The sequence below is a fragment of the Apteryx rowi genome, unplaced genomic scaffold, assembly GCF_003343035.1.
Source record: "Apteryx rowi isolate R43461 unplaced genomic scaffold, aptRow1 scaffold_206, whole genome shotgun sequence".
Taxonomy (NCBI): Eukaryota; Metazoa; Chordata; class Aves; order Apterygiformes; family Apterygidae; genus Apteryx; species Apteryx rowi.
Window position 1 is genome coordinate 225,099 of NW_020448375.1, and position 21,242 is coordinate 246,340.

Genomic DNA, 21,242 nt, shown 5'->3' on the forward strand with positions numbered 1-21,242 from the left:
TAGCATAACACAGCTAAGCAATAACAAGTTTGCAAAGCTGGCTCTGGCCTTTTATTTCTCCGTGGGACATAAACAGAAGCACAGGCAGTCTGACAGACCTGGAGACTGTGCATAAACACAGTGTCACCAGCAGCAATGGATGGTTTTCCTGGCAGCCCCCATGACCTGTGAGGAATACCTCTGATAAGAAGGGAGCTCTCCCTTCTGTTCTTGGCCCCAGTCCATCCTTTGGGCAGGCCAACAGAAGTGCCAGTTTAGTACTAAATTTCATGCTGGCTTTTAATATGTAAGAACTGTACTGACACCACAAGTACAATTTGTAAGAACTTGCCTGGGACCTGAAAAACACAGTTGTAGCTTAAAAACAAGAACAATAACACCCCCACAACCTCACTGGGGCTTCAAAAGACTTAAAGAGTCCCCAGGCATTTCAGCCTAGAGTTGTTCAGATAACAGCCATGTAACAACTTATGATTTGACTGCTGGAAAAGAATATTTAAAGTTTCAGTATCATCCATTAAAATTTATAATTTTTTCTTTCCGTCTGCCTCATCCATTCAAGTAAGAGCCAAATTTTGGTCTATACCAAATGAACGTTTTATTAAACATCAATGTCTATTGGTTAGTTGTTTAAAACCATATACAGGCCCCTAAATATTTGGTCTTATTACATTTCATGTTTATATATAGATTCAAACTTGGGTCACTAGCACCCGATGTGAAATTTTTTGGCTTCTATCAAAAAGGCAGTGCTGGACATGACCGTGATAAAGTTTATGATCAGCTAAAATTTATGTTCTGTTTCTTTAGTCTTGGCTTCACTGTACATCTTGCTATGCTTTTATGCTAGTTATAAACATGACCACACATGTGCACACAGAAACATCAAAGAGCCTATTGAAAGAAAACCCTTCCTCACACATTTATTCCCCTTGGGAAGGGGTGAGCAAACATCTTGCTCTGCCTCCTAATTGTAACGCATTATTGAGGTACTGTACAGAAATGAGGCCTGTATAAAGAAAACTCAGAGAATAGAGCAAAAAAACAAAGACCAACAAAAAACCCTCACAAACAGCAACCTCCCACAACAAAAAAGGATGTTCCTCTGCTATCTTGAAGGCTGCTGCCAAAGCTCTGAGGAATATGATTGCTAAAAAACAAAGAAACAAACAAAAGTTATGTCTTTAAAGTTTTATATGATTATAAATTAAAAAAAGTGTGAAAGCGTGCCAGAAAAACGTTAACAGAGGTCAGATTATTTTTAAACAGGATCCAAAAAACCGCAAGAATATTTAGGTGGTATTGGCTTTAGAACCCAAAGCCTTGAATGCAGACTACGAAGAAGTTTTGCACCCCAAGGACTCGCTTGTTTGTAGGCTGTCTGATATTAAAGGGCATGTGACTAGGGCACCCTCAACAACAGAGTGATTAAGAAAAAAAGGAAAAAAAAAACAAAACCAAAAACAGAAAACCCAACATCTTTACTAAGGAACTAACAGAACCAGACTACACAAAAATCAACACTGTAGACACAGTTGCAAGGCAGACCAGCCAGTGCCTATGGGAGACTAACTGTACTTTTAAGAACACATTAGCACATAAAAGTATTGTCATCTTTTGAAATGCAATGGTGATAACCTTGTTAGGACACCCCGAGGCTGGAGACTCATGTACACTAAATCCCTTCCAGGAGCATCAACCTTCCTTGGCCTCTCCTGACACGCTGTCTAAGCACCGACTGTCTGCTAAATCCTTCCCAGAAATAAAGGTCCCCTAGGACCAGTGCTGATCCTTTGTGTTATGGAGAAGGTCAGGCAGACTGATTTCAGCCATGTGGGCACTAAAAGACTCTAAAGGTCTTTTTCTAAAACTGTACGCAGTTCTACAGGTTTTTAAAGGATTCAAGCATTCTTCATTATAGGCTGCACAAAAATACACGGCTCTTGGCACAGTTACACATATTCTTACACTGCTTTATTCCTCGTGAATTTTTTTCAGCTCTGGGACGACTAGGCTTTCCTCTTGTTGGTTTATTTTGCAAACCAGTCTCTCCCACTTCTGTAGCCGGTTTTTTGCTCCTTAGTCTCATCTCCCTCTCTGAAGTTACGAGGAGACCACTTGTTTATGATTTCCAGTTGCCTTGAGGAGTGTTACTTAAAAGGTCTCCCCAAGCAATGAGCTGCTGAGGCTGCAGGTTGAACACTGCAAGGCATTTGCTACCCTATGCTCTGTTTCTTCACTTTCTCCAGTTAACTCCTACTCTTACTTTACCCCTAGAGTTATGCTAGCAGAAATTTTTTTGAGACAACTTCAATTTAACATTTATTTTTCAGCTAGATCATTCCACGATCCAGCTCATTAACTGCAGTGCTGTGGGACAGGGACAGTGGCAATACTTAATACTTGTCACCAAGTACTTCAGAATGTCACACCTATCCACAGAAAGCCACCCTACCCCCTTCTATCTCTCTCTCTCTAGAGTTTTGATTCAATTTTTTTTTTTCTTTAGGGAATAGTCAAGGTACTGCATTTGAATACATTCATTTAGACAGTTAGAAAACTTTATTATTTTGATAGATGATATTCCAAAGAGAAAATATAAACAAATGCCAATTCCTAGAGAGCCATACAAATTGTCAAAAAAATGAGGTAATTCTTGGTGCTGTCAGGGAACCAGATTAACGGCAGAAAAGCTGATCTGTTGCTTTCTCCCCTTTAATAGGTGACCTTGTGCTACGACTGAAAGGACAACAAGGAAAAGTTACTTGAAAAATGCAACAAACCTGTCACCTGGTTTCCAAAAACCAGTAAAATGTTAACCTAAATTGTAAACCTATGTTGCAGTAGGGCCTTACAAATAGGCATTTAACGCAGTTTGTGTCCACAGTATAGTTAAGATATGATTATAGTCTATAATTAGCAATTTAAAGACACATTTATCACCATCTTTGAAAGATCTAGTTATCCTTAATTTAATCTCATCCAGTACAGATAAATCAGAAATTCAGCCTTGGAGTAAGAAAGAAAGATCTTCAAATTGAAACCATCATTTTGTTTTGGTATTTTTGTTAGCTTGTTTTGTTTTTGCTTGCACATGTGCATTTTTTTTTACGGGCTTGCCATGGTGGGATACTGATTCATGACTTGGAGGTGTAAATGATATCCAAGCAGTAAAATAATTAGGAAGTCTGTTAGATCAGTGGGATGTATTTCAATATGCTCTTCAAGAAAAATAAAAATTACTTCGTGTGCCTCTGTACAGCATCCAGCATAACAGCCCTACCTGGTCTTAATGTAACATAATAGTATCACAAAATAACATGCACTTCTCTAGATTAATGCAACGTAAATGCTTTATTTGCACCGATGCATTGTTAGTTCATGAAAAAAGCGCAGTATCCCAGGATTTGAAACCTGAATGTATTAACATAATACTTTCATTCGATAGCTTAAAGAAAAAATATCTGAGTGACTAACATTGATGCATTCTGAACAGGCAATGCAACTTGTAGGGAAAAATATGGCTAAAATGTGTTTCTAAAAAAACCATTAAACTATTGATCATTGTTCGGTTGCTAAGGTCACTGCTGAAACTAAACTGAAAGTGAAATCAATGGCATTAAAAGTTATGAAATAACCAAGACATCTGCTCAGTTACTGAAATTTCCTGGATTGGGAACCCACTGCAAAGATAACAAGAGAGACACGCAAACAATGCTATTCAGGATGCTACTGGAGCTACAGCCTTTCAGAGATCAACAGCGAATTATGATTGGTAATACGAGAACTGAACACATTAGGAGATTTCATGTACAAAAAGGTTTTATTAAATTAAGAAGCCATACAAACAGGGAAAATAGATATCAGGGAGTTGAACACACCCTCAGGAGTGGAAACTTTCCGTGGTGACTGTTCAGAGATTTCATCTAAGAAACACAGAGGTCTTTCTATCTTGCAGATCTACAGAGAAGTCCTAATTTAAGGCTCAAGGGCATCCAAACCACCATGGGAAACTATTTGTTCCATACGATTTTGTGCAACCTTTGGCCTATGATTTGCTCCTTTGCTTTCCCCTCCTGCTGGGGCATAGACACTTAAACTTTGATTTCATTTATATCATGTTACTGTATGAACCAGGCCCAAATTCACTGGACCACGAACCAAAAAAAAAAAAAAAAAAAAAAAAAAACAAAAAAAAAAAAAAAAAAAAAAAAAAAAAAAAGCTTTAAAGCAGTGACTTCCAAATTTCAAGCTTAGTCTTCAGACTCTCTCATGGAGAGAGCATAGCACATACTACAAGCGTAACCACACCAAAGAAAGGAGTTTGTTTCACTGGTGAAAATGGTTCCGCAGACCGCTTTCCATAAGCCGAACCCCCAAAGTTCTGTTAACATTTCTGTGAACTGGAGTTGAAAAACAACCATTGTAGACTGTGTGATCTTTTCCTGCCTCCCTGCTTCTTCTCATTTAAACGTGATAGATAAAGGATCCCTAAAGACATCTGGAGCCAAGGTTGTTAGGAAGACGAACTGCCTAACTCTGGGAGGGGATGGACATTTTTAGGGAATTTCAAGCACCTGCCCTCAGCTGACAAGTTCAAAAGAAACAGTATTCTCCAGGGAATCGCATTGCAAAAGGAGATTTCAGAAAGGAGATTCCAAAGGTTCCTTGCCGTCAAGGCCTAAATGAAGAAGAATTAGATGATGATAATACAGGATGAAGAAATCAGACAGAAACAGTATTCTCATCTAGTATAAGTCTTTGCTGTGACTGCCAAAGATGGAAGGTAAGAGAAAGTTATGACTTGAGTAATTTGAAAAGATTAACTTACAACTTCAATTTGATGTTAAGAGTTAGAAGAAAATTGGTTTGAAATATTTTTGGTATTTTTCAGCTGATTTCTTTTTTTTTTTTTTTTGGGGGGGGGGGGTGGAGAATAGAAGGAGCCTCCTGCCCCAAAAGCACAGGCCATATTTAAGCATAACAAAACTGACTAGTGAGAAATACAAAATACATCTGACACAATGGCATGATTCATATGCTGTAACTCATGTGTCATTTGCTCTAGAACAAGAGGTGATCCCACACAAGTCCTAAGCCCAGTCAGCAGTCCCCCCACCCCTGGCTCTGCTGGGCTCCTCTGGTGCCTTCAGAGCTGTCACAGCACGAGCCACAGCACCAGCAAACCGCAGACTAACCCAGACGCATAATCTCTGCCTTGAATCTGTACTGCCATAGTTTTAGTTTTGCTGGGTTAAAGCAAGATGATTAATGTTATTCTAAAATTCCTTGTGGATAGATTAATTAGCATAATGACATATTCATTTTCATGCTGCTGAACCTGTTTTAGAAGCAAGGAAATTACCATATATTGCCTGAGGGAACCTGTAAAATACACAGTGATAACAAGCAAACAGAGGGCTCCTGATCACCCTTTTGTCCATTGCCGTATACAGACAGAAGCTTTACAGCGCACACAAATTACTGCTCTCTTTGAGCATAAACATACACCCAGAATATACCCCAAAGAGCATCATCTCTGAACAAAAATATGTTTAGAAAATCGGTTAAATTTCACATTTCTATCAGCCATCCATTAGTGCATCATGGTTTGCCTCTTAAAAATGCAATTACTGAAAACTGTTGAATTGTTGCTGTTTTATAGAAGGTGTCCTCTGGTCAGCACACAACACGGGGCTCCAGGCATGCAGCCCATCACGCATGGGACCCCCGGCCCACCCCCATCATGGGTCCCACGCACAGGACCCTGTGGGGTCCACCCCCTCATCTGGGAACCCCCCCATATCATAGTCCCGCACAGCTACAAGAGACAGCACTTAGTCTACAGTACTTTTTGGCTTGAAACAGAACAGATATCCTAGGATTTGATGCCATTACTCAGTAATAAGCTGAAGAGATTTACACTGAGCAACACAAAGCATCCGCCTGCCTGGGGCTGAGGACAGTCTGAACACATCACTTGCAGCCCTTGCCAGCCAAAGACCAGGAGACACAATCTCTTTAAAGAAACTGGAAAAGAAGAAATGAATGGAGAGCAGGACTGTGGTTCGTTCCTGTCCATTTGTTACAGACTAGCTGATTTACCTGGAAGGTATCTATTTGATCCCAACAGTTCTTCTTCCACTTTGTGCTTCAGAAGATGGTGAATGCTTTTCAGGATATAAGCCACCACACCTCAAGAAATATCCTTGGATTTTAGTTTCCATGGCCTAAACAACTTCATTTCAATGCCTTTGTTCTGTTGTTGATATTATAAAAATTCATTTCCTTTATGCATCAGGCAGTCTGGATGCACATTAGAGGTTTATTTCAACCCAATTCATACAGTACACACACACACATATACATACGTACACACAAACATACATACATACATACACACACACACACATCAAAATAAAAACTTTGGAAACAATGAGGCCTTGACATTGCATTTGTATCCCTCTTATTTCCATCTCTTACTTACTCGGTGCACTTATCAACTAAGTGGAATGACTCACCCCTTTCAAAGGGGTCTAATTCACTCAAGAAGAAAAGCCATGTGTTTTTCAGTCACTTTTTGTCCCTTCCTGGTTTCAATTACACCAGTAAAAACAACTCCTGGTCTGCGATTATCTGCATTGGTAATAATGATGGTAATACATTGATTTTTATTTATTTATTTTTACACCAAGTCTCTCCCCAAAGGTGGAAAAAAGGGGAAAACTTGTTTTCAACACACGATCAAACAAATTCAATCCAGAAGTCATAAAGCTTATCCTGATTTTCTGTGTGACACCAGTTATACAGCTTTGCCTCCTCCTGGGGAAGTATTATAGAACTACTTTTCTGAAAACAACAGTGCAGAAGGAAGAGCTTTCCGGAAGAATGGTTGTGAGTTTTTGCTTTTGGATAGAAAGATTTGTTGCTGTGCTTCATATTGGTTCCAGGCTTATTTCAGGAGAATTGGGTAGGGTGTGTATTTAATGTGCAGAGATTCTGATACCAGCAGAAGTTCCCTATCCATCCAGCTTCTCAAACAAATTGGATTGTAACCTGTCTTAGCTTTTGAAAGAAAATTGACATTAGGTATTCGAACTCACCTCTCAATCATACCAGACATTTAACACCACAGGTGTAGCTGTACATAGTGAGGAGAAAATGCACAATAATAGCATTTGTTTTTTGCACTACAGATTGAATTGTATTTGTCTCTTTTCCTTCTATGATAAGTAATACAGAAGGATGGATTAGCTCTCCAAAGCCTTTCTAGTTCTATCTGCAGTGGTTCCATAAATGAGAATTCGCAGTATTTCAGCTTTTTTAACAAATTATGAAGTGCCAGTGATACAGTTAATAATGTGACCATCATAATCACAGAAGAGTGAAATGGCTCAATGATCCATTTTGCAGAAAATTGTGCAGTGGCAAGCCATTTGCAAAAGTTTAGCATCTTGCTGTTCTATGCATTTGCCATAAATGTGATAAAGTGAAACAACCTAATTTGCATGCTATTGTTTTCCATGGCTGATTTGACTGGAGTTGATACACACAGGCGCTCTCATATTTTTATGAGATTCAAGAAATATTTACATAAGGGGCTGATTATAACAGCAACGAGCTATTTGAACAGTAATATATTTACTTTGCAGGAGGATGCAAGAATTATCTTTCGTTCCATAGAAGATCTCTAATTCTCACCTCAGTATGCATCTTAATTTCCATTAACATCTGTGGAAGCCTCTGCTTACATTACAAAGAACAAACATGCAAGTTCAGTTTTAAACAGAGAAGGCTGCAGATGGTAAGAATGTTATTCTCAAGGCATAATCACGATGCTTGCCAGTGTACATTTTGGAAACTAAGATTTTGATACTGCATTAAGCAATTCTACCAGTATTATTTAATTATTCCATTGTTCATCTTATCCGAGAGATTTTTATATATGCCTAGATATTTACATTATTAAACATGCTATGTCATTATTAGACCCAAACAAAATCTGCAGAGGCATAAGCTAATTTAAATATGCAAACACATGCACATAGCAGCTCTGCCTGATTACAGAGTTCCAAAACAATTTCCACTTTCTTCATTTGATGTTGGACTTGTGATGAAAAGGAAAAAATCACCGTGTATTTTGGTAGTTTAAATTTAGATAAACCTCTGCATTTTTAAATGGTAGTCACCTATAACTGTACTAAAGCTCTCCCGGAACATTAAATTCAGCCTGAGGTTGTGGAAGCTTCTCTGGAAACAGCCAACAAGATGAATATTTTCTTAACAGAACTTCAAACCTCATCTGACCATGTCACTCAGCTTTTAGAGAATGATCAGGATGCCTTTCATTCAGAAAATTCTCTCCGGAGTTACAGAACTTGCAGAACCATGCCAGCTTAACCTTTGGGCATTTCTTTTCCCCACCAAGTTTACATAGGTTAAAAAGAGGGGGTCCAGTATAGTATCATGGAGGATCATTATACAGAAGACCTTACCCAACCTATGTTATGACAAGTATGTAACTCACACCAGCGGTTAGAACACCATTTCCTGATCAAAATAATCATAAGTTTAGAACAAATAGTTTACCAATATCTCTCCTAGATATTATACTGTGGATAGTTTTGGAATAGGTTTTGCTCATAATTATTCATTCTGTTTCACAACAGAACGTGTCTACTGTGTACATTTTCATTTGTGATTCAGAGTATCCTCCTGTTGACAGCGGGATCTTTGGACAATTCCAAACAGAGATTAAGTGGAATAGGTGTATTTCCCACGATGTCTCCTATCTTGTATTGTACTTGTCACAAGCTGCTGACCTGTATTTGTGGGGTGGAGAATGATATTCTCCAGGGAGTGTCCATTTAATATTCTCATCTATGCTGTGACCTTTTCCATTAATAGATGTCACAATAAGGGCATGCCTTTATTGCCAAGCCACTACAGCCTACTGGTTAATCACCCGCAAGACAGGCGTCAGCTGAAGCTCTGACATGAATATCCAAGCACATGTCTCATCCTGAGTATAGAGATGGAGAGACTCAGCTTGGATTTTTTTTCCAAGCAAAAATTCCCCAGGCCATCGGTCAAACCAAGCCAAACTTCTTCCTTCAGTACTGACAACCACAATTCCAGTCACCAGCATGGGGTGGGAAAGCATGGGGAGTACCTCAAGAGAAATGACCATGAGCAGAACAGTCCTCTTGCACATGACCTGCTTCAACCTCCCCTCCCCCAAATACAAAAATAAAGTTATCAAACTTCATAAAAGGAAAATGTTTGGAAAAAACTAAAAACCTACTAGTTCAAAAATAATAGGAAAGATTGGCTTAGTAATAACCAGTGTAGTCTAAGCTCCCTCTTCTGGTCTTTTGGAGTAAATATACTGGAGTAAGGTCTCAATAGGCTAGCACTTGGTTTCAAAAATATATCAACAAAACATTCACATAACTCAGGCAAAATGCCCCATTAAAGTTATTCAACCTCTTTTATACTAGCTATGTATTCTTAAGCAAACGTGGCTGTCCAAACATGGAAATTTATTAGTGTACTGCATGAAACAAAATTGCACAATACCTCTTTATTTCCTTTGTGAATCCTTCAGTTTCTTGAACAGCTGGTTCTACAACATCACCAGGGGCAGCAACCAAAGGTACATCTTCAGAAACAACTGTAAGGAGGTTATCAGGTTCTTTGCAGCTATGAGGCTTGGAAGTACTGCAAAACAATTATTAGAAATAATAAGCTGGTAAGTTTAAGAAGCGTGCAAGAATCATCAGTGGAGCTTCTTTAGACGATGAGCTACCTTTGACTAGATTTAAACTTCTATAAGGAGCATGTCACCACCTCCCCAATCCTAAACACTGTCTCTCCCTCCCATCCCACCACCAAATTACTTCTTCCTACAAACCATGTTTCATTTATATCTGCAGATTACATTTATAGTAGTAGTACTACTGTAAAGTTTCAACAGCACTTATTAAATCACAACATTAACTCTCAGAAGTATTTAAGAGTTTTCTGTGCTTTCTGTATATGAAAATAGTGCAAATGCAAATTACAAATGGCAGCTTTGCAGTTCTGTCAGTCTTCTCTTCAGTGAACATTCAACTAAGTCTCCTTGTGACTCAAGAGAAGTTGCTGGTTACTGGAGTGGCTTACCTTTTTAAAAAAAATTAAAAAACAGGACTAAAATTTCTTATTTTAAAAGCCCTCAGTATGCGGTAAAACTTAAAAGCACAATAATCCCAGAACTTGTTACATGAATTACAGAACTGTAATACTACTGTATTTGTTAATTCCTAAAAGTCTCTCTGTTCAGCAAAGCCTCACAAGAACCAGGCTCAGAAACTGAAAGTCATTTAATGAATTCCACAGCTCATAAATACAGTTTGGAAGGACCAACTTTCTTTATAGCAAACAAAAGTTGAGAACTAAGGGTAGGAGTGCCCTCTCCTGGTCCCCGGAGAAAAGGTGCGCTTGATGGGAGCGAAGGTCCAAATTTAACTGAAAGGCCAGATGATTATGAATAGCCAAAAAAACAGCATACATGAGAAAACAGTCATCCGCCAAAATCACTGACATGGAACAGAAAGTAGTCCTGTCTTTCCCTCTTCTCAAGGCAAATCAGAACAGAATGTGCTGCTTCAGCAGCGGACATCCCTGGGTCTATTAACTTTTTGTTGTCTTAAGCAAAACGCAAGTTAGAAGAAAAGCCTTCAGACTTCCCTGCAGTAATAGACAGCAGCACAAATAAAGCACTCCGATCTCCTGAGCCTTCTAGCGCTCTTTAAGAAGGTAAATCATCTGTGCCTCCAAAAAAGCATCCCACGAAACACTCATTTGCATTTTCCATTGCTTTGAACACAGTGGTAACTATACTCCTCCTGCTCTTGGCTACATTCATTAAACTAATGACAGAAAATAAACCACATAACCAATAACTTTATGTATTGAAAAAACATGTAGATAAAGCACATGGTCCTAAAAATCAGTTTAGCTTGTCATACACAAATAAAAACAAAACAGCACTGACTACCACACCTAAACAAATATGTCAACGGTTGCTTGCACATAAGAAACCTACGTAATAGTTATTTTTTTGCGGTTTGAATGCTAAGCACTCGTAAGTAAATGAGTATTTTTAAAGCGTTGAAAAGTGCCAGTGTCTTCAAACTCTTTCATAAAGCAAAGGAAGAGTCAGTGAACAGTAGGTTTGATTCCCTCCTGTGTCTGGAGATCCAAATCCCCCTCTTCACCAAGAGGGCCATAAAAGCTACTGATGACTGCACAGTATTATGAAAAGGGTCATTCTCCACCCTTCACAATCTTGTTGTTCCACTCTGCATCACAGTGACTGGAAATGTGGAAACTAGGTTTCCTCCTCCTACACCACTAGGTGAGTCTAAGTCTCTCACCTTTTTGCTCATACAGCTGAGGTGTGATAGAGAATGGAACAGCTTTGCAATGAGCTAAGCAGGACTCCTTCTGTACCTAGTCCACCTTGGAGATAGCGGATGGAAGCTATTTGCTGAAAAAAGCCATCATGCAGAATTATACTTTCATGCTTCTCCCAGAGGGATGCTCCTTTCTTCAGCTGATCCTGAAAGGGGCCCACAGGTCCCTATCCAGCCTAACCAGTGAGATCTCAAGCAGCTCAGACCAGGGACTTCAGCTTTTAAGGAAAAATGATAACAACTGTCTGGTTATTTAAGAGAGTTACTCCAGACAGGTTAACCTTCCTACAGCAAATCAGCACCTCTTCTTCACCCAATTACAGAATGAGTCCTTAGGACAAAACAGCCAGGTTAGTCTGTCTGCCGCAGGACTAATCCCAGATTCAGGCGTGCATGACAAGAACCTACCCTACACCTCCCTGTCCTTTGCAGCCGCATATCCCTTCAAATGGCAGCTCCAGCATACCAGAGGGACACAGATGTCCTGGAGTAACAGCCACATCCAGCATCACCTTCCTCTCACACCAGCTCCTGCTTCTAGAGACTGAGACTCCAGTGTTTAAGAAAATACTGGCAAACCAGTTCTTGGGTGAGAAGTTTCTTTTAGGTTTCCAGAACTAAGCATAAACAGCTATTTTGCCCATTCCTTTTAAAATTTCCTTCCTCTCTTCAATAACTATGGTTGAATAACTTTATAAACATGTATGCAGAACAGGCCTTCAAATACATAATTCACATCCCTAACTTTAGTTAGGGTATACATGAGGAAGAGAACATTTATTCCCTAAAGTGTTAATCCAGTAACTTACTAAAATCATGAAAGCTATTTCTGAAAGTGATCTTCCTTAATTAGCTCACATTCATAAAGTTATTATGTGACCATATGGGCTAGCTCTTAAGTAATTTCTTCTAAGAAATTAGCCAATTAGCACTTTTCTCTTCTTTCCTTCCTTCCCTACCAACCCTCTTTCTTCTCTTTTCCCCAATTTGCCCAAAGTGATCTGACACAGCTATAGACTTCCCAGCATTTTCAATCACATCAGTAATAAAAGCAGCAAGCTGTTTCCTTTTTCATGCAAAGGACTTTTCCCTTTGCTAAAAACGTCTTTGGCCTAATATAGTAATAGCATCAAATATATACAAAGGCAACGTGACTATATAGGGTCACATGAAGATTGGAGAAAGTAAGATTTTAAAGCAAAAAGTAAACTGCTAAAAATAAGCGAATGCTGAACATCTGTTTGGAGAGTAAACAGAGAAGCTCAAAACCCAAACAATTCACAAGAGGGCTCAGTCAAGCAAGAACACCAAATGTACATAAAATTACGGACTTCACGTTAAACACACTCTATAAAAACGCCTCAGTTAATTGCTTACAGTAGCACCTGTTCCGCTCTCATCTACACCCTTCACACACACACACACCCCACTGCTCATTTGCTTTCCTTCAGCTTCCCCAATAGCAGCCTTCTGCTTGAAGTCTTTCCACATAAAAGGGAAACATTTTCACAGAGATGTACTTTGACTAATGTCATTCCTAGCACTCTGCAAAGCAAAGCCAGCTATCAAAATACAGACATTGTTAGAAGAGCTCTGCTTCTTAGCATTTATAAAACATTTGATTTGCTTTTATGAGCTATATCATCTATGTGTATTAAAAAAACACAGAAGTAATCTCCTTTCATCATTCAAAGCTTCATATAAACGCCAAATAACAAATCCCCATAATGACAATACATGTCAAGTGTCAGCTGGCTTGGTTGTGCAAGTGGGCTTGTAAATGGAACAAAGTGGAGACAGAAATTGTTATTTGGATCTTCTCTGACATCTGGCACCAACACAAATGCCAAGAAGCCACCAAATACCATGATGCTACTACATCACCTAGTCAGGAAGTTAGAAGGAGGCTGAGCAGGACTCCCTCTCCCATCCCACCTTCCCAGCTAGCAAAATCTTCCTGGGGGAAGGTAGGTTGGGACTTGCCCCCAAGCACCTATGGGGCTTAGTCCCGCAGAAGCCTGCACAGAATGAGTCTTCCTTTCCCCAAGGCAAAAGACCCCAAGGCAGGGACCACTGACCCCTCATGCCTGGCAGCTCTACCTCTGTCCTGTGGAAAGGAAGGACTGTCAAAAACTGAGGGAGAAAAAGCTGGGAAAGACAGCACACCTACAGACAGTCTCAAGTCCTTTTCCCCACTGCCATAGCTCTGAGAAGGCATGGAAGAACCACAGTACTGAGGAGAGTCAAGCAAGGCCACAGAGAGCAGGCTGCAAGACAAGCAAACCAGATCCAGGTCTAGTATCATCACCCAATAATTTTGGCATTATTCAGTATGCTTAGAATTGCAACAGCAGTGTGGTACAGGTTATTGGACATCACCACAACACATGATCTGCAGATGGGTGCTGCCCGCTGTAGGCATAATAAGCTTACAAAGCACTAGGCAAAAGCAGAGCAGTTCAGAAAAAGGAACTGACTGCACAAATTGAGGCAAACCTGCCAGGGTAGCACAGCACAGATGTCCCTGTCCAAAATAGAGTCTCTGTACCCATCCTCCAGCCTAGCTCCATATCATCCTCAGGTACATGTGGTACTTGTACCAGCTCAGACCTGAAACATCTATGTTAAGCCCTCTGCTTCTCTACAGCTCTAAAACAAGATTTGCCATTAAACTTACTTTCCAACTGGTAATACTCAAATGGTTGTAGCAAGGATACTAACAATGGGGCCAAATCTTCTCAGTGCACAGTAAACTACATTTTGGCCAGTCTTTATCCTACTGAGTTGAGCTGATGAGAAAATAAACATTCTTCAAGTTGTGTCTCTGTGTATTTTTTAAGTAATTCTCAAAAGTCATTTTCTGTCCTTCTGTATGCATAGATGGCCCTAGGTATTCCTGCCTGCCTGTATTGCTAACACTAAGGAGCACACTCTGAGCATCAACAATTTCCTGATGTGAACTATATGACAGGGAAAGGTCCATCTTCGGACAGAGCAGCGCTGCTTGTAGTAGATCTGACATCACCTCTACAGACTCCGACACGATTGCTTAATGCACCATCTTCACAACAGGAGCTGGGAAAGAGACCGATGCACAGGAATATAATGTTTTACAAGGCTCTAATCCAGTCAGGTTTAGAATAACTTTCATTTCCTGGAATCCACAACTGAGCTCTGTCAGCACCTTAACATCTTAATACTTACATTTGTACCCAATCTTGTCCTGCCAACTCAGCTGCAGACACCGGTCTAGACTAAAAGCTGTGCTGCAGCTCTGCATCTTTTGCTTGAGACTAAATATAAGAGCAGAAGCTTTCCTTAGCATGTGAAAGGGACAAGATTGGGTCATGCTGCCTGTTACTTATGGACTGCCCCCAAGGACAAGTCATTCACCAAGTGCTCTCCAAGCAGACATTTTTTCCTGCTGCTTTTCTACCCACAAGACAGGCAGAAATATTATAGGGCTAATCACAACCAAACACACAGACACTGCTCAGAAAGTATGGACCCCCAGATAAGCTGTGGGCTACACAATGTGGGCATTTATCCGATCGTTTGGCCTTTCCAATCCAGACATTTCTTATATGCAATAGAAGCCCTGCTACAAAGCTCTGCACCTGCAGCATAAGGAGAAAGATGCGTCTAGCCAAAATTTCTTCTGGCGCAATGTGTAGTGGCAAATCAGAGTGAACTTGGCCTTTCAGTTTCACTGCTAAAACAAAAATGCTTGGCAGAACAGTCAGTGAACTTTTTATCTAGCTTTTTTCAGGGCACTATTCCACAGATTTGATAAATAAAATCTACTTATTGAACAGATGATGCTGTGTTGTTTCTGATCAATATGTTATCAGCAGGGGAAAAGATGCAGACAGTCATCCTCAAGAAGCAAAACAAAGATACAGTTTCTTGACTGGACAGATGGAGGAACAGAATCTGATCTCTTATTATGCACTGCCATCTGGAAGATACTTAGCACAAACTGACCCCTGCCTTATATACATCATTATTTTTCCCTGTCAAAGTGCACACCATCTGCATTATATGACACCCCGATGGGGAAATACTCATGTGGAAGCAAAAAGAACTATTAGTCAATAACTAAAAATGTTGCAAAATGACACTTTACAGTTGTATTTTATTGCAGATAGACTGGAATAACATCATGCTATCTAAAACCTGCTAAGATTTCAATAGTATAACACACAGGTATAACAAGGAAGCATTGACACTGAGACATTATATGTCTGTGCATTAGAGAATTTTTCTGCAGTTATATTGAAAAGTGGTGGTGCAATATTTCTATATAAAAAGCCAAAAAACAGTGGCTGTAATATGACTGTCTTACCTATATAGGCAAGTATCTGCTCCATGTCACAGAACAGGTAAAAAGGAGATGGGGGATAAGACAATGACATGAACAACAACCATCATTGAACCTCTTCCCTTGGGCAAGAAGAGCCCAGTCCTGCTATTACTGAACCTCATTTAAATGAGCACAATCCCATCAATTTTAAGAGTACTACTTTCATTTGCCATTAACATCATGTTGTTATCAGGTTAGATCAGAACAAACCACAAAGAAAGCAGGGAGTTGCATCATGCCTATTTCAGGCAGGAGTTTACTGCGTTGAGATTAACCACACTTCTGACACACACTGGAGCTGCTGTGTTTCCATTGCCAGGACACCTGCAAATGCCCAGGCAAGGTGCACATTCTGCTTCCTAACAGAGAAGTTGGAAAGTAACAACAGCCTGGACAAGGAAGACAGGTCCAAAGAGAACACACAGGTTTTATGTCTAAAGCTGAACAATGATACAAAATAAAGGAATACAAAAAACAAACAACATTGACACAAATGAATATGTTCAGCTTTTTTTTTTTTTTTAATCTAAAAACAACATGAGAACTACCTGCAGCCAGATTCACTCCAGCTGATCACTCTATATTTACTTCTCACCTTCCATTTCAGAAATTGGAAGGCTACCTATTTCCAAGCAGAATATCCCTGGCTTGCAACTTCTAAGCGCTGGATTGTTGCAGAAATCTTTGCACTTTCAGCAAGGACAGAATATGGAAACAAGACCCAGATTCTCTGGCTGCTGCACAATCTGCCTGCTGGGCTCAGCTACCCTATATGGACTAATTACAACTCGGCATTAGTACTCTCAATGTATGCAACTCACATGAAGAAAGGAATCCTGAGACTAACTTTTGAAAAGACAGTAAATCCATTTTAAAGACAGAATCTTATCAAGTAGAGCAAAACAAAAGGTTTAATATAATTAACCTTAAATTCAAGATCCAAATAAGAATGTGATCAGTGTGAATTCATGAGGTTTACAAGAAGCAATAAACTTAGATTAAGGTTGTTCTTCCTAAAGGTTTCCTAAAATGACATCTAATCATAGACAGCCTGCGTGCCTGTTTCTCTACAAACAGCAAACTACCACTTCAAGGGCAATACAGTCTTCTAATTCAGACTGTATTCAAGAGACCATATATAGATCTTGCTGGTACTGCTGGTATTAATTTTTTTTTTTTTTAGTTCTGCTACATTTAGAAAGAAGCTCATAGCTTCAACTCATTTATTGCTCACTCTTTTCTAACCTGCTTGCCACTATGGTAGACTATCAGTAAGAAAAAACAAACTCCACAAAAAACAGTAACCCCATTACATTTGTTAAAAATAAAGAAATGTGTCTATTTCTTTAAAAACTTGCAATATATATAACTGGAAGAAATCCACATCATTAGCTTCCCATCGTAAGCTCCTTTAGACCATCTTATTTCGTCCTGGTTGTAGGAAAAGGTTTGTTTATCATAGATGCACTAGTTTGGGGACTGGTGGAAAACCAGCATAGATTAAACATCAAAGTTACCCACCTTTCAAGGTAGATTTTGCAACTTGCACAAGCTTCTTTGCGCCTTTGGTAGTCTATTGCTGGTATTCAGCTAACCAATTTAATGCCAGCTTAAATATATTGTGCAAGTTTACACTCCACTGAATTTACAATGACTGAAGGGTAAACACCCTGAAAGACCTCCTCTACTGTTGGCAATTAAGACAAACTCATATGTCCAAAGATCATGACAACCCAGCTGCCACCAACACAAGTAAAGCAACAATTTACCTACTCAGTGCAAAGAAAAGCAGACAAAAAGCTCAGTGTCCAACAGAAATGAGATACTTGACCTGCTTTATAATCACCATCATGCTGTGAAGGAACTTCTCAAAACTAAAGATTAACAAGAAAATGCCTGAAGGATCAGTTACCTTGTACAGACCAAAAAAAGTATAAGCACCTAAAAAAAATAAAAATAAGGCACATATTGCACCTCCATGTCATGCGGCACAACCTTGTATGGTCCCAAATGATTCAGGCTCAGGGAAAGGTAAATGACATCTTCCTTTGAAGGTTTTGACTGAGAGAGAATATTTAAATCCTGATAAGAGGTTACACAGATGCTCCACTGACTACAAACAGACTCAGCAAGCCCATCAGTGACCAGCCATACCAGATGTATCTCTGTCCAAGAAAAGCTGTACTAATTTCTTAGCCAGCATCAACCTTTGTAGTCCTCTCACCCACCCACCAACATGAGAAAGCTGTAGGCAGCTGCTTCCCAGCACTTCAGCTGTATTTTACAATACCTTGCTGCAGTCAGCTCAGCAGCATCCAGAGGGTCAACATTTCCACAAGTCGTAGAAACAGCTAACAGTTGCTTGGAAGTATCAAGGGGAGAAGCCAACAGTATATCATCACCTGGCCCAGGAGGCCTGCGGAGAAAAAAGACAGGGGAAATGGGAGCCTTAGAGGTCTGAAATATTGCAGAATTATTGTMACCTGACTGTTAGAAACACCTGCTGTTTAGCATCTGTATGCTAACTTATGTGTTAGTGAAAGTGAAGGAAGTAGGTTTTTTTTTTTTTTTTTTTTAAATATAAGTTGCTTTTGTATACATCTTGATTGTTCCCACAGGACTGACGTCACTGTGTAACAACTACAGAAGCAATGAGATACTACAATCCAACAGCAAATTAACCTAATTCTGATTCAGTTGTTAAAAGGAAAGTGAGAAAACAAGCTACTGCTTGAACAAGAGAAATAGCAAGATTTCCTTACACACAAAAAGCACATAAGAACACACAAGGAGCTCAGTTCTGGCTTTCACCTAGCAAGGGGATGCTCATCAGTGGTCCACAGAGTCAGTCAAAAAGCTTCTGGGGCATTTCAAGGAGCGCATACAGGGAGACTCCCAAGCTTGTTCCATACCCAGGGAAAGCAGCATGCAGCCTGTGAGTAGCTAAAAGACAACTATTTGGAAACATATCCTTGAATCAGCAAGGAAAGGAGCACTGCTGAAGAAGGGTTTTTCGTTCGTTTCTTTTAAACAAAGACACTTAATCATGTGAACAACCTGAAGACATTGCTCTTGTTCCTAGGTGGCCACCCAGTGACCAAGGCCCTAGAACTATCAGTTTCCTCCAGAGCTTACTGAAATCCTTGGCCTTCTAGAATACATAAAAGGTTACCCTTAACTGGGTGTCCCAATTTCACATCCCTGAGTTCACCCAGGTGGCTCAGTTTTTAAGTACCACTTTTCTGAAGTCCATTCAGTTGTTGAACAACTCCATGAGTTGTTCCCAGTACCACCAAGTGAATATAATCACTGTACACAGATGGATGTGAGCAGAGGTGTATAAACTTAACACAGTTAGTAGAAAACTGCCACAGTACTTGGAACTGCAGCTTAAAAATCCCTAAACCATGGAACTCAGCTATCTTTTTAACACTAGAAGGCTACTTTCTTGCCTAACCTCAGATCCAGCTGTCATGTATAATTCAGTACTATAGTTTTATTTCGGTTCAAAGAACATAAGGAGTTAATCTGCATTATAATAATGTTGATGTTATTCTGGCAATGACTAAACACCACCATCAGAATTTACTCACATTTCACTTATTTTATCTGAGAGCTGTGTAAAATAACACTCGTGAAAAAAAAATTGTCAAGCTTATTTTCTGCTTTTTTTATTACACACATTAATTACATTACATACATTAATTTTTTTAATTACATACGCTAAGCTAGTGTTTCTGCTTTTCAATTCCTGTTTCATCACAGCATCACCCTGCACTCAGTCCAGTTAGTTTATGGCAGCCCTGACAATTTAAGTGGCATTTTCTCCGCAGTTATACAAATACAAGCAGAGCTAAGTCTTTGCACCAAGTGCAGCTCTCAGATGACAGCCTAGAACATTTGATTATTTTTGAAACTTACAATATTACTTTTATCTAATTACAACAGTAAACAATCAAGTGTCCACATGTTCATTGATTAACACCTCAGGGCTCACCTTGTTTTAGGAAGCACTGAGCTAAGACACTTACAAGTTCTAAAATCTTCTAGTTTATTAGTATAAAAGGACCTTTTTTGACTCATTGCTAAGAGTTGCATATACTTGTATTATAAACATCTCTGCTCTCTCAGCCCACTCACATTTGCTGTACAACAAACTCTGAGCCACTAATTTTCATACAGTTTATGGACAATGTAACTTGAAACTCATTCTCAATTTGGGAAGGTGATGGTGAAGCAGTTCATTGTCAAGCTGCCCTGCTCAGCACAGGACAAACAATAAAGCTATCCAAGAACTGCTCAGACTAGTTCCACCACTGAAATTCCTGTGCATCACAACTGCCTTCACCTTGCAGGCGTCTGCTACAAAGTCACTGCAATGAGTCCTTTGCAGCAACTGACCTTTTAGGCCAATTTATTGAAAGAACCAAGCTCTACAAAAAGGCTGTGAGCTTTTTCCATTCCACTGCCCAAATTCTGGCTCAAGTCTGGAAGAAGATCTACTTAAAATTACTTCCAAATTCTACTTATGACAGGCATGATTGAAATATTTTTCAAAGGAAAAACACTTCACAGTTTAACAAACAGTTGCTTACTAACAGCTGCAGCTAGCACACTAAATTCAGCCAAAAGACCAAAGGGTTCAGTCTGTTATCAGTGTCACAAGTGAAAGATTCTGATCATGAAGTGTCCTTAGTCTCTTGTGTTTCATAATTTCAGCTTACGGCCTCTACTTAATACCCTTGAAAAGAAATTTTTCAAATCATTGTAAAGGCGACAGGTATGCAAATAGCAGGATTCAGACAAAGTTTTAACTTTTACTCATGTGCATTAAATATCAAAGAATGAATGAGAAATAATTGCATAAACCTATAGGATTTCTGTTTAAACACATGAGGTCTGAACTCGATTGAGGCAGGAAGCTTTTGAAACAAGGCAGGAAGAGTATTTTTTTAGATATGTAAAAGAGCATAGATTTACATGTAGTGGACACAGAGGCAAGCAGGGATGGTTCAATTCCTAGGCTCTAATTTTGCATACAAAACTAGGGCTAGATGCTGTGGTGGATCCATTTGTTGCTCTTCTACTAACTCTGACAAGATGTAAGCAAATCTTACCCTAACTCATACTAAACTTTCAAAGTGTTTTGGCATTGATGCTGGAGACAGAAAGCAGCTACAGGTCTTGGCATTTTCTCCCTATCCACATTTTTCCAATCAGGAGGCCTGAACGTGTCTTCCACTGAATTGTTAACAACCACAGGTTTGAGTTTACTCCAAGGGAAACCAATAAGTGTTTCAAGCCCTACTATCTCCCAGTCCAAACACTTGGTTGTTCCTCATGAGATAACCATATTATTACAGATCCTGCATTTACTCTGGAAATCTCTGGAAAACAGCATCAACCACTCCAAGGCATGA

General features: G+C 39.5%; 1 protein-coding gene across 1 annotated transcript in view; it reads right to left on the reverse strand.

Moving 5' to 3' along the window:
• The window catches only part of TACC2 (transforming acidic coiled-coil containing protein 2), a 77,682-nt gene extending 68,067 nt beyond the window's left edge, over window positions 1-9,615 (reverse strand). The window contains exon 1 of the mRNA XM_026064011.1: window positions 9,580-9,615. The gene's annotated coding sequence lies outside the window, so the exon portion shown is untranslated. The remainder of the gene's footprint in view (window positions 1-9,579) is intronic.
• Window positions 9,616-21,242: the final 11,627 nt, after the last annotated feature.